We start from the raw sequence: 5,510 nt of genomic DNA on the forward strand, positions 1-5,510 counted from the left end.
TGCCCAATAAAAACATTCAGGGCCAGAGTGATTCCCCAATCGATGACAATGTTGAGGACAAAGTTTACATAGCATTAGAGGAGGAAAGAGTCAGAAATGATGATCAGGTAATGTCACCAAAAAAGGTCAGGTATGTTGATGAGTTAGTGAGTGAAACAATGCTTATAATGCCTATATTACTGTTTGAAAACCAATATACTCTCGTACTACATATAAATTCGTACCAAATAAATAAATAAATACCGTTTATGATTAGTGTGGAATAGTTACCCTTCCATATAACTCGTTTTCTTTGGAGCCAGCCCGATAGAAAACCCAGTAAGGCAAGGAGGTACTGCTACCTATACCGAATATTTTAAACCTCAGGTGAGCCATGTCTCTATGAATTTTCGATGTTTCTCACCAAAAGTGGAGGTTTTACCCAAAAAAAAAAAAATCCAAAATAGTTTGGGATTGGGGGGTATCGGAGGTGCGAAATCAGTTGGGATGTAACGGGTTAAACGTGTGTATCTGTCTGGTTTATCTCATTCAAAGAATAGCTTCGCCTCACATGCACTGCACTCACAAATGGAAGACAATATTACGGCACAAAGATATGTGCAAAACATCAACAAACACTTCTACAACATCAATCATTTCCCCCCGATTCCCTTATAGTCACAACTCAACCTCATCACACAAAAACAACGCCTTCAACACGGATTCATACTGGATGAACACCACCTCGAACAGCCAAATTAACCCGTCATGTCCCGAGCTATTTCTCACCTCCGACACCCCCCAATCCTGAGGTTTTTCGATTTTTTTTTTTTTGGGGGGGGGCTAAAACCTGATAGAAAACCCTGTAAGGTAAGGAGGTACGCCTAACTGTATCGAGTATTTTAAACCTCAGGTGAGCGATTTCTCTATGAATTTGCGATGTTTCTCACCAAAAGCAGAGGTTTTAGCCAAAAAAAAAAAAAATCCAAAAATGGTCGAGACTGGGGGGTGTCGGAGGTGCGAAAGTGATCGGGACGTGACGGGTTAAACTGTTCCCTGCCCCAGTGGGGATTTGAACCTGGGTCCAGTAGGACTACAGGCCACCTCTCTACCGGTTGAGCCACCGCCTCCCCCACTTCATCCAGGCACTGATAAATATCAACTACTTTTCTTATGCACTTTGTAATAATTGGAAAAGTAGAACAGTCATCACTATACTCAAACTAAACACTGATCTAGCACACCCTTCTTCTTGTATACTTAACATTACTTTGTACACCACTGAAAATAAATGACCACCCGATTTTTATCAGAGCCACGCTTCACACTCCCTTTCCTCCTCACTACCTGGTGATAGAGCACTACACTTCACTAAAGCCATACTGACCAAGCTCACAACATGTATCTTACATCGTGAACTGCATGAGATCCATACACATTCGTTTCTTACAATATTAGGCATTGGAAATACGTTTATTCCATCGCCAATGGAAACCTATCGGCTATAACATAAACATGAAAAACAACAAATACTGGCTTGCCAACTATTTTTTGAGCAGACAAGGACATGTGGCAGTCTAGGAAAATCATCGCGAAGAAGAGAGTTCCTTATTAGGGTACCTCAAGGCTTTGTTCTTTCACTTATACTTTAAAATCTGTACTCCCAATATATTCTCCCATCACAACACCCACAAATCTTGTTTTACATGCAAATGTTGTTACAATACCAATAACATACCACTTCGCAGACACAGCATGTTCACTGCAACAAGATTATCTTTATACACTTCAGGCCTGGGTCACAGACAACATGATGACGATTGTTCCACCCAAATCTACCATCATACTTATCAACAGTGGCAACCATGAACACAAATGCACGCCTAACATCACATTTAATGATGTACCCATGCCTAATACCCCTCCCATCAAGATCGTCAAAGTGGCATGACACTGGGCATGCCTTCAGGGATCATATTTTTATTTTTTTAATGCATCCGACTTTGAGCACAGACTTTAACGGCTTGCTGCCCGTGGCTCAGCGGTCTGATTAGTCACCACATCAATGGTAATGTTTCCGCAACTGATGCAATTTGTTTTTCCATAACTGCACATTTAAATGATGAATTGATCATTCGGTGGTATTTGGTAGCTATAAATTTTTAAAAAGTATTTTCAAACTGTAGATGCTCTCATTTCCTTTATAAAGAACTAAGCCCATTCTAAACATTCAAGGGAAAGAGTATTAAAGATAATGTGTTGGTCATTCACATCCATGCATGGCCGTGTCTGTGGAAACTTGAAATGACTGAGGCTGCTTAACCTTGGGTTTTCAGTCCACCCACCAACTGCCGTCAAGGTTGGCAGTTGTTGCCAATTTTGGCATTTTGTGCTAATTTATTTACCAGGTATTTCTCTCTGCCAGTGAAATTGTAATTTTCGTATGGTTAAAACAAAATGAACATTTAGGATACATTTTATTTTGTATTGATTGATTGATTTATTTTGGGGGGTAGAAATGAAGAGTGGAATTCGACCTCAACCCCTACCTCTCCTGATACGCTCTTGAGCCAGAATCCCAGACCCTTTCCTCTCCTGAGACCCTCATAAGCCACATCCAAAGCCGGAGAAAGTGGCGGTGGACCTTCGGGGGCAGAGATTAGCCTGCCCATGGAGTGCTTCCTTAACAGTGGTGAGCAGGTTTATGTACTGCATCGACTAATTAGGGCCATACTAGAAGGGCCTATTTGCAGCATTCAGACTTAAAGCACTCCCCCCCAGCCACTGGGGGGAGGGGGCAAAACAACCCAATTCTTTATCGGTCCCAAGCCTGGATAAATGGGGAGGGTTTGTATCAGGAATGATATCCAGCCGTAAAACCAGAAAAAAAGGCAAATTAAACCAGGATAGCCTCGTCCTAATTTTTTGGACAGAGCTGTATGGTGAAGACTGGCCAATCATTGACCCAGTACATAGGTGGAAATACCTGGAAGATAAAAAAGATGAAGATTAATACCAAAAATGAGTTTCAGTATCTGGTAGCCTTTGCTGCCCCACGCCTTTGCCTAGTGACATTAGACGTGGAATGGAATGATTTTAGATCAGGAATTCTCTGGTTTGGTTTAATTAGACTGAGTAAAGCCATCAGTTTAGCCTATTGTCAGCTCTGCATGTTCTTAGAAAATCTCTGTGGTCTTTTACTTATCATTGATATCAGGCAAGGTAGTCATGATTTCTTTACTGCTACTGGGAGAAGAAAGATAGATTGATTTTCACCATGAGCATCATACAGTTATTAATAGCCCTTTTCTACATGAAGTAACTGAAATTTAAAGATGAGCTATTTTCCTGTAAATGTCCAGGAGGAAGAACATTTTATTAACAGTCTATCTTACGATTAAAGTTTTGGATTTAATGGGCAAGTGTTATAGTTTATTAAAAATAAAATATAAGAAGCATAATGTTAAATATATATATATATATATTCTATTTTGCTGAAACTGAACAGTGGCAGTGCATGTCAGTCTTTGATATCTTCCCGTGCTGAAAATATACTGTATTATGAAAGAGTAACACAAGGTAATGTTTTCAAGAAATTCCTGAAGATACACGTACAGAGATAAAGTAATAAGTAATACAATTCACAAACATTTTTATTGGGTTCCCAGCGTGTGCACACTGGTTCTAGTATCTGCAAAGTAATAAATGACTCATTTACTTCAGACTGCAGTCTGGATGCAAAGTACAGTTCACAATTTACCTACTCATGCAATATGTGGATGAAGAATATTTGTCACTTTAAGTTGTTGAGAGTAACTGTCACTCGGCAATTTCTGCTGCAAGAAGGTAGCTACAGGGCATATCCAGCCCAGCTCAGAATTAAGAAATAAAAGACATCACTGCTGTCCCTCCAAAGGTTGAGAGGCAGTGACTATAGTTCTTGTTGCAGTATGGTAGTTGCAGTAGTTGCTCAACCCGACGTGATAAAAGATGATACTGTACTTCATTTTCTTGACGGATATAACTTCTTTTCTGTGTGCTTTGCGTCCATTGTGATGATCGTCTGCAACGGTAGATCAATAGTGCCATGATCATACACCAATATTAACTTTGCACCAATAGCCTGGGTAGCGTTCACTCATGTAGGTATGGCAGTACAGCAGCAAAAATGTTTTCTGACGAAGGTGATGCAGAAGAGGTCTGGCTGAGGTCAAAGAGTAGTTTTGGAGGTTTTAAGTCGTGACAGTTGACACATTTAGAGTCTCCTTCAGGGGATACCAAGACCCTGGTAGCAACAATGCAGTATTTACAAATTTAGAGTCTCCCTCAGGAGCTACCGAGTTGTTGCTAGAAGCAGTGGAGTCTTTATCAGTGTAGTCTCTTTCAGTGGCGTATCCAGGATTTTTGCCAGCGAGGGCAAACACTTCGAATATTTCCCCAAAGTATCTCTCATCACACTGCCGTGAGTGTCCTAAACACACCCACTTTCCCACATTCGTGATACTATCGCTTTTTTTTCTATTTTCCTTTGCGTTTTTGTGTTTCTCTCTCTCTCTCTCTCTCTCTCTCTCTCTCTCTCTCTCTCTCTCTTTCCACTTAGCACATGCGTGTAAATTAAAATTCGTTGCTGCACCCACCCCCAGTCTGGTATCTGTTTTGTACTACTGCTGTGATGGTAGCCAATAGAATTTCTGTTTTCCACTACTTATTATTTTAGTTGGATTCTCATTGGCTTAGGCATCAGGGGTGGTGCATACGTCAAGACTGACCTAAATAAATACACCTGGTGGGATTAACCTCTCTTAATCCTTGACTCAGGTGACCACTCGACCTGTCCTGCTCAGCAGGGAATGATTTTCATATCACCTGAACTGTACTGTACTGTATAGAATGGATTATTCTATTAAGGGAAAAAAAAAAAAAAAAAGGAAAACTGCATAAAGCTGAAATTTTTCACCTAGAAAAGTGGGAGGGACAAAAGATACTCTGTCTCCCAGGCTCCAAAAAGTTGGGGAGACACGTCCCCTTGTCGCCTACCCAAACGAGGCCCCTGACACACATATTTATATCTGCTTCCCCTCTAAAATGTAGTCTCAGGTGATCAAAATGGTTTCATGCAGTCTTTCAAAAATTCTGTTTGTTTCAGTTGTTTGTGACAATAATTGTGCAGTGTTTATCTGCAACTGGCTACAGAGTAAGAGGATATGGCAGCAGGGTGAGAGGATGTGGCTGAGGGAACAGGAAGGCCATTTTTACACCTCATCAGGATTCATGTGCGAAACATCATTAGAACTGTAATATTAACCACATAATCTAAGGTGATAGGGGAAGTTGTTAAGTTATAATTGGTCATTTTTTCTCAAGGGTTTTATATTTAGTCTAGCTTTCAATTTCAAAGGAAATTATTGTTCCCACATAAATATTTTTGGAAGCAGATAATATTATTTAATATACAGCTCAAGTGGTAAAATTAGGATAACTGTATTGTCATAAAAGAACTATGCCAAAAATCCCTTTCAGCATTTTCCCAA

Source organism: Coenobita brevimanus, chromosome 56 (genome assembly GCF_032717465.1).
Source record: "Coenobita brevimanus isolate Jiangsu-jjx chromosome 56, ASM3271746v2, whole genome shotgun sequence".
Lineage (NCBI taxonomy): Eukaryota > Metazoa > Arthropoda > Malacostraca > Decapoda > Coenobitidae > Coenobita > Coenobita brevimanus.